This window comes from Camelus bactrianus, chromosome 24, assembly GCF_048773025.1.
Source record: "Camelus bactrianus isolate YW-2024 breed Bactrian camel chromosome 24, ASM4877302v1, whole genome shotgun sequence".
Lineage (NCBI taxonomy): Eukaryota > Metazoa > Chordata > Mammalia > Artiodactyla > Camelidae > Camelus > Camelus bactrianus.
The window spans coordinates 22,869,422-22,888,258 of record NC_133562.1 but is presented as its reverse complement, the minus strand read 5'-3'; the positions used below and the strand labels follow the sequence as shown (position 1 = coordinate 22,888,258).

The following is an 18,837-nucleotide window of genomic DNA, read 5'->3' as shown; positions in this document are numbered from 1 at the left end:
ATGATCAAAGGAGCAATACAAGGTGAGGATATTGCGCTTGTTAACATATTTGCACCCAATATAGGAACCCCTAAATGTATAAAACAGATACTAACAGAACAAAAGGGAGAAATTGATGGGAATGCAATGACAGTAGGAGACTTTAACACTCTATTCACATCATTGGACAGATATTCCCAACATAAGATCAATAAGGCAACTGAGATATTAAATTACACAATAGAGAAGTTAGACTAAATTGATTTTTCAGGACATTACATCCCGCCCAAAACAAAATATACATTCTTTTCAAGTGCACATGGAACGTTCTCTAGGATAGATCACATACTTGGACACAAAAGAAGCCTCAACAAATTTAAGAGGATAGAAAATTATTTCAAGCATATTTTCTGACCAGAATGGTGTGAAAATAAAAATCAACTTCAGAATGAAAAATGAGGGGGGAATAAAGACTACATGGACACTAAACAACATGTTACTAAAAAAAAAAAAACAAACCAGTGAGTCAATGATGAAATCAAAAACAAAATTAAAAAAATTCCTTGAGATAAATGAGAATGAAAACACAATCACTAAAATTGCATGGGATGCAGCAAAAGCAGCCCTAAGATGAAGTTCATAGCAGTAGGGTTCTTACACAAAAAAACAAGAACAAGCTCAAACCCACCACCTAAAAGAATTACAAAAAGAACAATCAAACAAAACCCAAAGTCAGCAGAGAAAATAAATAATAACTATCTGGGAGGAAAGAAAGAAAAATAGACTAAAATTAATCAAGCCAGGAGCTGGTTTTTTGAAGGACTAAACAAAATTGACAAACTACTGGCCAGGCTTATCAAGAAGAGAAGAAAGAGGACACAATAAATAAAATCTTGAGTTTGGAAGGAGATAATTTAAGCAAGATGCATAAAAGCCAGACTATGTAGGTCCTTGTCAACAATCTGAGAGAGTACTGCCTTTGCTTAAGAAAAATGAGAAATAATTAAATAGTTTTAAGTGAGAAAGTAAAAATCAGAATTACAATTGAAAAGATCACTCTGTTTGTACTATAGAGAACAGATTAAATAGGACAAGAATAAATGGGACTCTAAATAGTCATGCTCCAGTTTCTTTCCATGACTGTACCTTCAGCAGATACTGTGAGAGCCACTCCCAGGGGCCAGACGTTAGCTGGCAATAGAGATTAAGCTACTGTCCCTTTCCTCCAGTTGGGGATATTGATAAGCATATTGTTCTAATATTTTCAGCTCTCTAACCCAAGACTCTACAATGTACCTATTGATAGAGCTTGCATAGCTTGCTTTGCAGAAAAGGTAATTATCATCTGAGTTAGAACTCACTCAGTTTCTCTCTTTTATAGTAAACATTTGTATAATATATGTGTACATTTATTATATATAATCTACTATGTACCAAGCATTCTTCTACACATTGAAAATATATCCTTGAACTAAGCAAGAACCTGCTCTTCTGGACCTCATATTAAACTTCTACACACTAAGAAAAAAAGAAAGATAAAGTAAATTATAAAAATCAGTAATAAAATCAGACATCACAACTGATACCATAGAAACACTAAGGATCATTAAAAAACTGCTATAAAGAATTATATGCCAACAAATTTAATAACCTAGTAGGAAAGGATAAATTCTTAGAAATGTGCAGCCTACCTGACTGAATCATGAAGGAAATCTGAACAGATCAATTAGTAGCAAGAAGATTTAATTATTAATCAAAAAACCTCATAACAAAGAAAAGTCCAGGACCAAATGACTTCACTGTTGAATTCTATCAAACAGTTAAAGAAGAATTCATGTCAATCCTTTACAAACTCTTCTAAGAAGTAGAATAGGTGGGAGCACTTCCCAATTTATTTTATGAGGCCAGTATCATTTTGATACCAAAATCAGAAAAGAAAAGAAAATGACAGATCAATATCTTGTTAAACATAGACTCAAAAATCCCCAACAAAATATTGGCAAACTGAATTCATCAGTACATTAAAATGACCATACACTATGAGCAAACTGGATGTATTCCAGTGGTACAAGGGTCATTCAACACGTGCAAAGCAACAAATGTGATCCACGACATTAATAAAATGAAGGTAAAATTAATATGATCATCTCAATAGGTGCAGAAAAAGCATTTGACAAAATTCAGCATCCTTTCATGATAAACTTTCAACTGATTATGTGCACTTGGAATGCACTTTAACAAAATAAAAGCCATATATCACAAGCCCATAGCTGACATACTCAACAATGAGAAGCTGAAAGTCTTTTCTCTAAGATCAGGAAAAATACAGGATACAACATTCACCACTTTTATTGACCACAGTATCAGCACTCCTAGCCACAGCAGTCATGTAAGAAGTAAGTAACAGGTATTCAAATCAGAAAGGAAGAATTAAAATTGTCTCTTTTTGGAGACGGCATGACATTATATAGAGAAAATCCCAAGGATTTCACCAAAAATCTGTTAGAATTAATCAACAAATTCACTAGAGTTACAGAATAAAAAAATTAACACACACAAAAAATTTATATGTTTTATATATTAATAAGGAAATCTTGGAAATAAAACCTAAGGAAATAATCCCATTTACAATAGGATAAAAAAATAAAATACTTAGAAATTAATATTATAAAGGAGGTAAAGACAAACATTGATGGAAGAAATTGAAGAAACAAATAAATGGAAAGATATTCCATGTTCATGGGCTGGAAGATAATAATACTGTTAAAATCTCCATTCTACCCAAAGCCATCTATAGATGCAATTCCCTATCACATGTATTACTCAGCCCTAAAAAAGAAGGAATCATGCCACTTGCAACAGCATGGATCAACTTAGACAGAATTATACTAAGTGAAATAAGTCAGAAAGAGAAAAACAACTATTTCATGGTATCACTTATATGTGGAATCTCAAAACAAACAAACAAATGTTGAACTCATAAATACAGAGAGTGGAATGGTGGTTGCCAGGAGTTGGGGGGTGGAAGAAATTTGTAGAGGCTCAAAAAAAAGTACAAACTTTCAGTTACAAGATAAATCAGGTCTGAGGATCTAATGTATTGCTGGCACTACAGTTGACAATATGGTATTGTATTACTGAAATTTGCCAAGAAATTAGAGCTTAGGTGTCCTCACACAGAAAAAGGTAAATATGGGAGGTGATGACTGTGTTCATTAATTCGATAGAAATCTTTTTACAATGTATATGTATATAAAATCATCACACTGTATGCCTTAAACATACTGAAATTTTGTCAATTTTAAGTCAACAAAACTGAAAAAAAACCCCATAATTAAATGTCCCCCTTTGGAAAACTATTTGGGACAAATAATAAGAGATGTATACAAAATTTAAAAGTCTTTATTCACCAGTTTTCCATTTTTTGGCTCATCCTTTTCAAAAACAATCATTTTTCATTGTTTTTTTCTTTGCAATTAACTTAGAATGAAGAGCTTGGGTTGACTGGAAGACTCTCCAGGAGCTCATACATGTCTCGTCTGAACAACATATTCTTTGTCATTATAATGAGAAAATAATCTTCTTCTTACAACATCATTTTTTTTAATTTTCATTTTTGTATTAAGGTAAATTTACATATGTAAAATTTACCTTTTTTAGTGTAAAGTTTTTGAAGTATTGATAAATATATTTGGTCATGTTAACATACAAAAAGTTAAATATGGAACAGTTCCATCACGCAAAATTTCCCCCATGTCACTTTTTTTTTTTTTTTTTTTTTTTTTTACCAAATTCCTTGTCTTCCCTCTCTTCCCTAATACTCAGCTCTTGGAAACCACTGAGCTATTTTTTGTTTCTTCAGTTTTTGCTTTTTCCAGAATGCTGTGTAAATAGATTAATATAGTATATTGCCTTTTATTCTGGCTTCTTTACTTTGCTTATGCATTGAAAATTAATTTATGTTGCTGTGTGTATCTGTTCAATCCCTTTTATTACTGAGTAGTATTTTATCAAATATTATATATGTCAGTTCCACAGTTGAGAACAATTTGGGTTGTTTCTAGTTTTGGCAATAATGAATAAAGTGTCTATGAACATTGGCATAAAGATCTTTTGTGTGTAAAGGTAAAAGTTTATTTCACTTTGAGTAATACAAACTGGGTTATTAGGTTCTATTGTTTAAGTTTATAAGAAATTGCCAGACTACACTCCAAAGTGGATCTACCATTTTACATTCCCATCAGCTATGTAGGCGTTCCAGCAGCTCTGAAATTATACCAGCATTTGGTACTATTCATTTTTAAATCCATTTTGATAGATTTAAAATGTCATTTTATTGATATTTTAATTTTTATCTAATGATTATTGAGTCTCAGCATATTTTTAGTGCTTACTTGCATGTGTATAAATTTTCTGTTATGTAGCTTCAAATATTTTGCTTATTTTTAAAAACTAGTTTTTTAAAAAATTATTGAATTTTAAGACTTTATTTTTTTAATATTCTGGAAGAGGTCATTAGCTGAATTTATAATTTACAAACTTTTTCTCTGATTTCTTTAAATAGCTTTTTTTTTTTTTTTAAAGATTTTAGCATACAGATTTTACATTTGTTTGGCTACATTTATTCCTCAGTTTTTAGATATTTGTGGCACTATTGTAAATTTTTTTGTTGTTGTTGTTATTCTTCAGGGGTTCATTGCTAGTATATACGATTGTAATTGATTTTTGTGTGTTAACCTTGCATTCTATGACCTCACTAACTCACTTATAAGTTCTAGAAGATTTATGGGTTTTTGGTTCATTTTTGTTCAGAGTCTTTTGTATGTTATACTTAGAAAATTCATGTAACCTTCACACAGGGACAGTTAAATGCTTTCCAGTCTATGTGCTTTCTTTTTCCTGCCTTACTGCGTTAACTAGGAATTTTAGTAATTTGCACATAAGAATGGGGAGAGTCAGCTTCCTACCTTTTTCCCCACCGAGTATCATTAATGTGTATGAGGTCTACAGTATTATCCCCTCTATCATTTATGATATTGTTAGTGTGTGTTTCTTTTTCTCAATCTGTATTTTTTAGTTTCTTAATTTAACAATAATCATAATAATGTAAATTAAAAAAAATTAGTGAGGCATATAAGAGAAATACTTGTACTATCTTTATAATTTTTTCTGAAAATCCCAAATTATACAAAAATAAAAAGTTCATTTAAAGAATTCATTAGGTTTATTAGTCTATATATGATTTTAATACCACACACTAGAGAAAAGACAAAGAATGATCAATTATTAATATTGGTGAGTGTCACCATACTACAACACGCGTTCTAGTCTCAAAATCTAAATATTTAGTACTGTTTAAATACATCATACAGTACAATAATAAGCACCGACCTTGAAACCAAAATGTGCTTATTTTTGAATCATGTGTCTGTTACTAACAGGCTGGGTGAAGTTACGCAAGTAACTTAACCTCCATGAACTTGTGTCTACTTGTATGTAATAAGGTTAACTGTGTTAGATAAGGCTGGAGGGTTATGGGACGTAATTAATAGATCTGGCCCAGCCTGTGGGACATTTCCATGCTCATTTCTTCCACTTTGGTTGTAACAATTGCTTATCTTTGCTTAGATGTCAAAGTTCTTTTAATTTCTTTTTCTTATTTTTCTTTGTTTATAAAATTATTACTTATTAATGTTTTCACTGAACTCTATAAATTAGAAGCAAATTAAGACAATGGATTTTATGTATGAAAAAGGAGACTATAACTTCTGTACTTGGTGACTAAAATTCTTCAAGGCTCTTAAAATTCAAAACTCTATTCTAGGGATAGTCATAATTAGAGACACAATTAGAGACGTGACTAATTTCTCTCTGAAAACAGCTTTTAGAGACTGAGACACAGAAACCTTGCTGTATTCAGAAATTGTGTATTACTTATACTCATATGTTTTAAATTGAAAATATAGGGGACTCACTGATGAGTGTAAATGTATTGGAAACTAATTTTTTTTTTTTTTGATCCAGTCCATCATGAGATTTATTTTAATCTGTTGCCTTGGCTAACTTTATTTGTTTTCACTTCTTAAACCTTTCCAATTGTTTATAATTTTAAATTCGGCGTCTGTCATTAAAATTTGTAGTCTTTACATTATACGGTGTTGTACAAAGATAAGTTTGTCCCCTTACTAATTATTTTTCTAAGTCTTTTTTTTTTTTTTTTTTTGGAAACTAATTCTTTATTTTCACATTCTTCTCTGATTTTTGTGTCACAGCCATAAAGTCCTCATAGAGAGAGTTGGAAATTATTCTCCTTTTTTGCTTCCATGGGATATTTTCAATGTTTTTCAAGACCCATATTTCGGGCGGGCCGGTGAGCACGGGCGGGGTGGCCGGCCGGCGGTGGGGTGGCCGGAGCCGGGCGGGAGGGCGGGCGACCCCGCGGGCCCCTCCCGCGCCCGCCGCCCTCTGCCCCGCGCCGCGGTGGGGCTGCTGCTTCTGCGGGACCTGGTTCCCCAGATGCGGAAACTGCAACCTCAGAGGGCGGGCGGGAGGGGCGGCGGGGGCGCGGCCATCTGCTGGGGGGCCTGCTTACTTCCCCACCCCCGACTCAAACGGGAGCCCTCAGGGTGGTGGGGGGTCACCCGGATGCAAACGGCGAGGGACTCGAGCGCGTGGGAGAGAACAGTTCCCAACCCACCTCTAGAGACAAAAGCCTGTTTGACAACCCGCCTCTGCCTGGCCTGAGTATATGTGTGTGTCTAGTTAATGAATCCAGAAAGTTCCAGGCGAATGAAACCTGTATGGATGAACAGAGACCGGCTTTCGAATGGGCCTACATTTTTTTTTTTTAAGTGGAGGTACTGGGGATTGAACCCAGGACCTCATACATGCTAAGCATGCACTCTACCACTGAGCTATACGCCCACCCCCCCCTCAGTGTTCTGTTTTAATCCCAAGCGTTATATATTCTGGAGCCCCAAGGCCTATCTGATGAACTAAAGTTACCATTGAACAGATGCAGCCACGGAGGGCAAACCATTGGTATCAAAACAAAAGACTGACGTGGTGTGTGGGATCCCAACCGAGGAGGTCTGCACAGCCTTCAGCAGCCACATCCTGGTAGTCTAGGGACCCAGTTAGGGAAAATGGGGCCCCTGGCCTCCCTGGAACCCAGCAACGTGACCAGTGACACCGGCAAGCGCGTGCTCGCCAGAAGTCCTCCTCGGCCGGCCGGACCTCTCATCCACGTGTTCGCCAAGAACGTCTCCGTGGCGTTGGTGTCTCAAGCAGCTGGAAACAGATCAGTGCTCGCCATGGCGGTGAAGGGCAAGAGCGTGGAGGGGGTGAGGGTCTTGCAGGAGGTGATCCAGACGTGCCAGGTGGGGTGACCTGGAGTGGCTACGCCTGCTGCCCGGCAGGGCCAAGTGGAAACCGCGCCTCTGGGTTGTGAAGACCCTCCTTCAGTCAGAAGGGGTGCTTTCTTCGGCTTTAACCCTGGAAGCTGGAAGAAATATGCACGCTTTGGTCGCTCCTGTCATCCTGGGAGGGAGGAGGCCGTGGATGTGTCCTGGGGGGTGTCCGCGGGTCCAAACAGTTGCCCATATTTGAGAATTGACCATGAGTCATGGCCCTCCATGTGCAAATCAGTTGTTGGAGAAAAATAACTTTTTATGAAAAATAATTACATATCCCATCCCCCCAAAAGATCCATATTTTGAAAATGTAAACCATCTGAAAACCATCCTTTCTTTATTTTGAAATGAGAGAGATTTTAAACTGCTTACTCAATTTCTTTAATGATTTTATATATATAGTTACACTGTCTACTTTGTCTTGGGTAACTCTTGGTAAGTTTTTTTTCCTGGAATTTATCCATTTTGCGTAACTTTTCAAAAATTTTGCTGTAAAATTATACAAAACTTATTCTAGTTCTTTAATTTCTGCTGTATTTGTAGTAATGTCTTATTTTTAAATCCTGTCTCTTTTTTTCTCTTATTTGATCTCAGCTGAATCTATTTTATTAGCTGTCCCAAAGCCAACTATTTCCCTCAGGTACTGCACTTGCTGCATCTCATAAGTTTTGAAATTTAATACTTTATTATCATTTGGATCTTTTAAATTATCACTATTATTTTTTGAGCAGTAAATAATATTATTTCCATACATATAGGTATTTAACAGACTTACTTATGTAAAACATGAAAAGAAATGAAGAGTTACAGGTAGTTTAAAATCATATACTAAATAAAGCATTGTTATTATTGTTATATTTGTATTCCTCTGAATAGAAATGTCACTAAAGAGACACATAATGAGAGTTTATCATGATTTGTTGTTTATAATTTAATAAAGTAAACAAAAACTTTGAGAAAAATTCGTATTCAAGAGTTGTGTTCTTTTTCTGTATATTGTTAATCAAAAGTATCTAAAACCATTTTAGCTAATGGAAAATCATTCTGCTTGTAGGGCAGTTATATAGAAATGAGCACTGGACAAGGGCGGAGGAAGAGTTGGGGAGCAACTGAGGCAACAGTATGCCTGCGCTCAGGATAAGGGGCTCCAAAAATGTTTCCTTTAAATGAAGGCCAGCAGAGAAGCCTGCTGGAATTGAATGCTGCAGCTGCGCAGTAGAACGCACCCAGCTTAACCTGACCCAGGGTTCGTTATAATGTAATGAACATTGCAGATTGAATCCCTCCTACAGGTTTCTCCGTGTGCATCGTGGGTAAAATATCTGTAAAAGACATGGGCGTGCCTGAGCACGAGGAACATGAGCAGTCAGTAGGCCCCCGTACCACGATATAAGACACGAGAAACAAAGGCGCAGCGCCATTTGTCCTCTCTTGGACTGGCCTGCCTCCAGTTCTCGGGGGTGTGCTATATTTTACTTCCTTTCCACTTCACAAATACAAGCTTCTGTTTATATCACGCTTTTTGTCTCTCACTAAAAATTCATTTTTTTCAGGCCCCTCTTCCCAATAAAATGGTGACTGATTATATCTAATTCCCAGAGTGAGTCTTTTGCTCAAAGAATCTCTCTCTCTTATCATTAGAATGAAGTACTGTACAAAAAAAAAAAAAAAAAACACAACACTTAATTAGATGATTAAATTGTTAGTCACTTATCCTGTACCTTGTCTGAACAGCTTCAAGTACTCATTTGGATGGATATACTTATTAATTTACTGGCATATTAATTTGTTTGTTTAATTAATTAAATAGCCAATATTTTAAACACCTCCTATGAGTTTCCAACTATCCCAGGATCCATGGGGTATTCAAAAAACATAAAAGGTACGTTTTCTCCACAAAGAGATAAAATATAAATGAGAAAAATAAGAGAAATAATAATAAAATACTAAATGCTGTATATAATTAGAACAAACATCCTATAAAAACCATTTGTAAAGTTAGAACTTACTTTGTACTAAGTGTTTATTTAACAAAAACAAAAATATATAAAAACAACTCTGTAAAAGATACTGGAAATACAACTATGAATAAGAATATTTTTTTAAATAGTTCACAGTAAAAATTAAAACAACAATACTAAGCAATTAGTTAAACACTATAAGGAAATGGGTACACCATACAAAAGACAGCGTTTGAGACGTCACGTTGGAGGCCATACATCTGGTCTTTGTGGGCCAAAGAAGGTTAAAACACACTGGCAGAATTCAAGGAGGATACGATGTAAGCATGGATGCTCCAGGAATCAGAAGAATATTATGTGCAAAGGGTAAGAAAATAAATAATACATTTGAAAAATTGCAATTAGTGTAAATAGTTGAAGGTGGCTGGAAAAGTGACCAAGGAATGAGGCTGATAAACTGGGAGATGTGAGCAGAGACTAAACGTGAAAGAATTTCTAAGCCACCATAACAAATTAAGGCAGGCATAAATCCTGGTTTTAGTGTTCACCTAGATAAGGCATGATGTGCTTATATTAATTTTGTTAGCATATATTATCATCAATAGAGCCCACACTTTATAATATTTTCTAAGAAAATGAATCAAACTTTGAGGATATCTGGCTAGCCACCATGAAAAAAAATCGTTGCTCTGTGCCAGTGGGCCTCCCCATACAGCTCTGTGTGGACTTTCTCTTCCATCATACATGTGATTTAAGGCAGTCTCTATTTATTGCTCAAATGAGAACTAGAGCCCTTTAAAAGACATCTTTGTGTAACTGTCTGATGGGTTTCTTTCTGTGGGTGGTTATCTGAGCTAAGGTTAGAGTTGACATAGCGTGGTCAATTATCCACACAACTTGATTTAAAAAGGCAAAGTTGTAAGAAAATGGACAAATTAAGTTTCAAATATGAGAGAAGAAAAACCCAGGGTATCTGAGAAAGAAGTTTCCAAAAGGGAGGGGGTAGTTCAAAAGGCAGGCAGAACTTCCGGAAACAACCTTGGTCTGTTTCACTGTCAGACTCTGGATGGTCCTGTGCCGAACAGTTCAGTGAACGTCTCCTGCTGGATGCGTTGCATACCCAGCTCATCAGAGAGGGATTCACTGATTCTGCAGACACTGCATGAAGTGTTAAATTGACTCTAATGCTGTGGTAGCCTCCTCAGGCAACAGGAAACCTGAGCCAGGGTCAACACACTCGCATCCAAGAAAAGGAAACTTAAGAACAACCAATTATAAAGAGGCAGCTAGATTTTCCCAAAGTAACTACTTGAGCTATGACAAATTAAATAATGTCTTTCTTTCTTTTTCTTTCTTTTCTTTTCTTTCTTTCATTTCCTTTCCCTTTCTTTCTTTCTTTCTTTCTTTCTTTCTTTCTTTCTTTCTTTCTTTCCTTTCTTTCTTTCTTTTCTTTCTTTCTTTCTTTCTCTCTCTCTCTCACTCTTCCTTCCTTCCTTCTTCTCCGTATTCTCTGTAAAGACCTCTCTCCTGGTTTCTTTGGCTTCCCTCTTCCTCCTCACCATCCCAAAGAGCTTCTTCAAATAGTAGTAAAAGTGAAGCTTTTAAAAAAACAAGCATGCCCTGCCTCCTTGTTTAAAAATGTTCAGTGGTCTCCATATCACTTAATGTAAAAACCAAATCCTAAGTGTTATTTTTTTCGGATATGTTGGCTTTCTTCTTCACCAGGGACACAACACTTGCCATCCTTCTACTTGAAATCTTCTTTCCCAAATTTTCACTGACTACTTCTTATCACTCAGGTCAGCTTAAATTACTCAACTTCTCATCACTCAGCTCAACTTGCTGTATACTTGGTGTTTAATAAAGCTCTCCTCTGCCATTCTGCATCCCATTATCCCATTGAATTGTTTCTAACACTTACCAATATCTGATTAAATAACTATTTTAATGAAGTATTTATTACCCATCTCCCCCATTCAAAATAACATTTGTTCAAAGTCAGGCACTTCATTTATCTTGTTGATAAATATATCCAGTCCCTAGGTCAGTGCCGGGTACATAAATGATATGTAATACAATTTTGCTTACAGACTGTTGTAAATCATAATGGTATTTATTTCCATGGTTAGACAACAATGAAATTAGCTAAGAAAACTCTGAGATCAAATAGGGCAAAAAATCATTGTTTATATCTGACCAAGCTTACATTCTGAAATGATTAATGAGACATAAAACTGGGTCTAGAAATCAGGACAACTGCATTTAACTCCAGTGTTACCTATTTTTTGTTTTAATTTTACTACTGCTTGTCAATGTTCACGTAGGCAGGAAAAGAGATGCTTAATTAGTCATAAACTGCTTATATACTCATGTATGTGTATGTGTCCAGGATGTGTGTGGAAAACAAAAGGTCTTTGAGATGTAAACATTGCGCTCAAGAAGGCTAGTATTGGATACATTTATTTTCTTTAGTCAACTTGAGTCAATTAAAAAAAATCTTAAGCATCTAAACAGGATCAAGAAAGAGGTGCAGACTCTGCAAACATAGAAGGCTGACACTAACCGGTGTATGACTATGAGCTGGAAAGGAGAGGCTGGAGAGGGACCATGCTTGAGGTCTCACATGAGTGAGAAAAGGATTTCTACTTAGAGAAGGTAAGGGTAGAAAAAGGAAAAGCACAGAGGGACAGGACATAGCAGAGGATTCTACAGCATTCATACAGTGGATTCAGTTTGTTTTTAGGTGGACTTGGGAAACAAAATTAAAAATGATGTAGACTTATCCACTTGTTTTAACTGGGCATCTCCAGGAAGTGACACATAAAATGTTGAAATAATGGATGGGATGGAGGTTAAGAAAAATCAAAACACAGTATCTTACCTTAGGAACTTTCAACGAAGTTCCCAATGAATTGGACTTTGGGAAGCAAGATCATTGTGAAGGAAGGGATTAAAATAAGTACAAGAGAGTGTATGAAGAAGAGGCAAAACGATAAGGAAAAAAAGCTAAAATCATACTTAGTTGTTAGAAGAACAAGAAGAAATGAGAAAGAAACCTGTAGTGTAAAGTGAATGTTTGTAACAGTAACATATACAAGCACGTGGCAGGGTCAGATGCCCTGTGTGCCTATAATGGAGTTTCATTCAACTATAGAAAAAGAAAGGAAGGAAGAAGAGCAGAGTAAGGCACAGAAAATCACAAAATTAATAAAAAGAGAGAAAGAGGAGGGAAAAAGGAAGGGACAAGGGAAGAACTCTAGAGAAGTTGACATTATGAAACAACACGGGAAGTGGGTTAATTTCCATCACTGGCGTGCAAACTCAGCCCGTGTGCGCTGAACCTCTGCAGCAGCCTGGCATCAGCGGTACCATGGAGACAATTCTATCAACGGCTGCTTTATTTTCCAAATCCAGTATAATAGCCTTCAAAGCCTGGAAATAAATGCCTCTGTGCTTCCTCAGGAATCACTCTGATTGGCAAATAACTGTAACTACATCATTATCACTTAATGTCCTGGGCAATTCCAGTGGTACCTGGAAGATAATAAAGAGGTGTTGCTTTTTTCCGTATCTTTTAATTGCTTCTATTCAAATTTCTTTTGTTATCTTGTGGGCAAAATTCTAACTCTGGCTAGGCATACAATGGATACAAGGAGACATAACGATCCAGACTAAAGTCCTCTCCTAAGTTCCCATTACACTTAATAGCTGTGAGCAACAATATAAGTTTGCAGTAAAACCTATTCACTGCTAAAGACTAAAATTGCTTTTAAACAGCTTTATGGCTTGCTGTTTAAACAATAAAATAATTATATGAAGCTGCAACTGCTGTTGTGGTATGTCTGGCTACAAAATAAAATACATAAAAGGGAAGAAAAATGAAACAAAAGTGAAAGGAAAGAAAAACAAAAGGAGTATAAATCCCAAGAGCAACTTATGAAATCAGAAAACCTAAAATCAAGCACTGACCTCTTTCTTCCAAAGTTATTCACTATTCATACAGTTGCAGAAATTTTCTTATGTACACTTCCGTATTTATAAGAAAAATAAAATAATGCATCCTACACAATTTATAAGGCTTCAGTGGAACATTGGATTTCTGTGATGTGTGAGAAATACTCCTTTATAGAATTTCTAAGCAATCTCTTCACCTTGATTTAGAACACTTAGTCAACAAGTCAGACATCTCGTGCCATGATGAATAAAATAATTTCAAAAGAAAAAAAAAAAAGAATACAGAATATTGGAAATCTCAGTATCTCTGAAATTTTATTTGACCCCATAATTTTGTGCATTAGTTTCAGGTATGTAATTGTGTTTTCTGAGAATTCAGTAAGAAATTGCAAATAATTTCTGTGTGCCGATCATTGTGAGGTTCTGTGGGACAAAAGAAAACAAGATGTGCTTGAATACATCAGACACATAAAACCATATGATTTCCAATCCTGTTCACTGTCTATCCTTTCAACATTTTTTTTACATGGTTAATATTTAAATTTAAATTCAAGTTTTTCTAACTCTAAAGATAGTGTAATAAGCATGGGTTTCTCTTCCAAACTGGCATCTATTCCTCTAACCTTAGTATATCTATCCAGATTTTATGCTGGCATCATCCCATTTGACTTTGAAAATCATTAGTTATTTCTTTAGTGCCCAATATTATACCAGGCTATGGTGTCTCTCTTTTGATGAACAGGAAATTTTAATGTCAACTTATATGAGTTTAATATATTTTCCTTTACAGCTTATACATTTTGTGACTTGTTCCAGAAATTGTTCTCCAATTAAAATCATAATAATCTTCTCTTCTATTGTCTTCCAAAAAAGCTTCCTTTTATTTCTTCTTCTTTTTAAATCACCTGGACATGATTTTTATGTATGGCTTTAGGTATGGCACAATTTCACTGCTTTATGTGTAGCAAACTAGTAGTCAATTGTCCCAGGACTATTTGTTAAAATAAAGAACTGTTCTATAATTATTCTATTTTCATCTACATTTACAGATTTATCATAAATCTAGTTTGCAAAAAATGTATGGATTGAAATGTGTCATATTGCTGATCTCTGTAACAATAGCACTTTGTCATCATTGCTTCCAGGAACATCCCTTAGTTTTTTAAAGTATAGCCTTGGCTATTCATGGATTTTTTTTTTCTTCCATGTAATTATAGAATTAGTCTGAAAGTTCTGATAAATAAATAAGGCTGAAGTTTCTGGTTAGAACTGCACTGAATCTAAATATAAAGTGTGAGAATTAACATGTTTCCTATCCATGGACAGAATTGGATTTTCTAAATATATTTAGGTATGAGTAAATATCTTTAAACAACATTTTACAGTTTTCTCTTGTAAATTATTTTGGATTAATTCTTAACTACATTACAATACAATTAGACTACAGATGGTATTTTTGAGAAATGATTTATCTGTTGTCATATGTGTATATAATGTAAATGTATGCAGACTATAATATACATACACACAATTGATAAACTGATAAATATTTTGTATCCAGTGACTTGCTAAACTCATTAATTCTAATAATTCGTAGATTTTGTACGATTCCATACAAATAATTATATTAAATTTTTGTTTCTCCATTTTAAATCTTTTATTTTTTTCTGGCCTTATTGGGCTCGCTAGGGCGTTTCAGTGCAGTGCTGACTACAGCCGTGCCGATGGAATGCGCAACTTGTCTTTATCATTTAACAGAAAGCTCTCATATTTCATGATGTGGCAGGCTGTTTGCTATCAGATTTTTAAATCTGGGTCAGATGTTACCTGCATTTTAGTAGAATTTGGCAGTATAACCTACTGCATCTAATGTTTTATTTGAAAGAAATTTAAAGCTTCTCTTTCAACTTTGCAGAGATTATGAGACATTTTAGATTTTTAAATTTCTTTTTGGTTTCATTTTGAGAAGCTAAGCTTCCAGGAAGTTAATCATTTTGTATAAGCTTTTAATTTATTGCTATGATATTTTTATAATATTCTTTTAGGTTTTTTTAACCACATATAATGTCACCATCATTATGACATTGTGTGTATGTGTGTGTGTATGTGTTAGACTTCTCCCTTGCTTTACCAATATTATTGGAGTTTTGTCAATGCTATTAGTCTTTTAAGGAACCAGATTTGTATTTTTCAATATTTGCTATTAATATTCAGGCAGTCTTGCTTTGTATTCCTCTGATATACATAAATTTTATTTCTTATTTTAATTAAAAAAAAAGTCCTCCAACAACACAATTAAAATTTCAATTATGAGAATACATTAGCTGTGAGTAATTGCATAATAATGCCGCTTTTCTTTTCAAAGTCTATTGGTGATTAGTCACTGAGCAACTATTACTCAGTTCAGGAACAGACAGGAAAGTGTGTAATTCTGTCGCCTCCTTGTCTCCCAGTGGTAAATATGACATTTTCAGATACGGGTAATCAAAAGGAAAACTTGACCAACAAAGATTAAAGTGCAACAACAACAAAAAAACTAAAAGAGAAAATAAAAGTAGTATTTTAAATAATTGATTATATTAAAAAATGACAACAGTAAAGCAAAGACAAAATCTAGTTATGTGTTGATAAAGTCTGATGAATGTAAAAAAAAAATGATAAAGTCACTTCAACATCTTCTAGTCTAAGTTTCACTAGGAATAGCAAGCTCTTTATGGTTGAAATCCTTTTGCTTTGAACAGGAGAAAGATGCAACACACACAAATCCCAATCAAGGATCTCGTTCAGGAGCCCTCCTACACTGCTGGTGGGAATGCAGTTTGTTGCAGCCGTTATAGAAAACAGTATGGAGATTCCTCAAAAGACTAAAAATAGACTTTCTGTATGAACCAGAAATCCCACTCCTGGGCATATATCCAGAAGGAAACTTAATTCAAAAAGTTACATGATATGTCCATAGCAGCATTGTTTACAATAGCCAAACATGGAATCAACCTAAATGTCCATCAACAGATGACTGGATAAAGATTTTGTGGTATATTTATACAATGGAATACTACTCAGCCATCAAAAAGAATAAAATAATGCCATTTGCAGCAACGTGGATGGACCTGAAGACTGTCATTCTAAGTGAAATAAGTCAGAAAGAGAAAGAAAAATACCATATGGTATCACTTATATGTGGAATCTAAAAAAAAAAAAAAGAGGCAAATAAACTTATTTATAAAACAGAAACAGACTCAGACATAGAAAACAATCTTATGGCTACTGGGGAGGAGGGGAAGGAGATTGGAAGGGATAAATTGCGAGTCTGAGATTTGCAGATAATAACAGGAGGTTATTGGAATATTATTGCTTACTTTCAAAATATATGGATTTTAACTGGTTATCTCCTTGTTATTAACATCTAACTAAATTGCATGGTGATAAGATTATATGCTATCAATCCTTTGAGAGTTATTGGTACTTACTTTATGGTACTTGCTTTAGAAGCCATGAGATACTTAATTATTCTTCTATATCATTCTCCCTCTTTTGTAAATATATTAAATGCTCTCCTTATGTACTCCATGCCTCTTAGTTGTTCATACTTTTTATTTATTTTATAGTTTCTGTTTAGCATTCTGTATGGTTTCTTTAATTTTATATTCTACATCTCTTTAATTCTCTTATCAAATGAGCTTAATCTGTTATTTTTAGCTTGCTGTGTTTTAAGATTCTATTACATACTTTTTAATTTTATAAGTTCTTCTTAATTAAAAAAGAAATTGTCCTTAGGCAATTTGTATAGTATCTTACTTTTAAACATATTTTTAAATTTCTTCTTTTCTAAAGTATATTAAAAATAATCATTTTGTCTTCTGATTCTGTAATGCTGTTATCTGAGAAATTTGCATATCTGGGTGTGTGTAAAAGTAAGTCAAGTACTACTCATAAAGCATTATTTCCTTTTATATTTTGTTTTTCTGTCTGGCAAGTCATAGTACGTGACACTATACCTATGCAAAATCTTTAAGACTAAATTCAAGGTAGGTCCTTTCTGAGAGGATTTACTTCTGCCTATTTCTGGGAAATTATATATCAGGGGTTGCTTTGCCACAAATTATTGGCTTCATTTTTTTTTTTTTCTAGACTGTTCAGATAGAATAAATTTGTACTTCAAAGCCATAGGGGAGATGTGTTCTTGTTATAAATTCTCAGGATGGATTTTTTTCCCCTTTATTTTCAGTAGCCAGTTTCATCACTGAATATTCTCTTTGGAGTCTCCTAAGGGATGGAAGGTTTATTTCTGTTGTACCTACCCACAAAATTTAGCCCTTTGGGGGCCTCCGCTTTATATAGAGATTTCTCCTCTTAGCTTCCTTTGTGTGCAAAGCTGACTTTTTTTTTTCTCTCTTATATGTTCTGTGAGGCAATAAAAAAACCCAAAGTTTATGTTCACTGGGTTTGACAAATATCTTCAGAATAGAAGCAGACTCTGTGGTCTTCTTATTTTATGAGTTCCCTCTTTCCCTAATTTTTGCTTCGTGAAAATCCTTTCCTTTTTTTCTAGTACATGAGATCTTTAAAAGTTGTACTTTAAAATAGTTTTACATACCTTCCCAACACACTTGAGACATTTCAGACACAGAAGGTCCTCTCTGTCATTTAAAAATGTTTAGTTGTGCTATTTTAACTGTCTGAGATGATCTCTTTTCTTTTTCTTTCCCGATGAACTAGCATATGAGCTCCATTAAGAAGAGGTACTTTTTGTTATTGTTATTTTTATTATTCACTATAATAATCTCAGTTCCTTGAATAGTACATGATATATACAAACTTAATACATATTTTTAATGAAATAATAATGAATTTCATGGGGTTAGTGATCAGAGTCTGAGATAACCCAGTCTCCTTTTGCTCTTTTATATCCTGTCACTTTCTTTCATGTGATAGCTGGTTTCAAATTTATTACACTGATATCAGAAGGCATCCATTTTGCATCTCACTGAAACTGCAGATTCCAAAATTCAGATTTAAGATTGAGAGGACCAAAAGCTACCTGAGACTAGGGTTGCAAAAGCAGTGCTCCATTGGTCCAACACAAATTATTAGCTTTCTGAATGGCAAAAACATGATTAATAACAGCGCTGTTCTGTACTTAAAGAAAACGGAGGCAGTATTTGGGCATTCATTGTCCCCTTGCCTAAAAAAAACCCCAAAACCTTTATAGTGCACTCAAATCTTTAATAGTGCCCATTTAGAATTTTATCACCTGTTCCAAGCAATAGCATCATTTTTTGTAACAGATTATTCTTTTGGCCTTAAAATTGTTTCTTGTTTGTTTGCTTGCTTTCTGGCTGCTGGACAAATCCATGCTTCCAAAACACTGTGGCTACAAACTTACATTTAGATCTCTGGCCACATAGTTTTGCCCCACATTATAATACAAGCTTCTATTAGAAAAGAGAGTTATTTAATATTTCTTGCAAGAAGGGAGGGAGTGTTAATCACTCTTCCTGGAGGAGGATTCTAAATGTATGTGTGTGTGT

The 18,837-nt window shown here is 34.6% G+C and overlaps 1 pseudogene; it reads left to right on the top strand.

Annotated features, from left to right (window-relative positions):
- On the top strand, positions 1-17,072 carry LOC105075103 (proteasome assembly chaperone 3 pseudogene; annotated as a pseudogene).
- Positions 17,073-18,837: the final 1,765 nt, after the last annotated feature.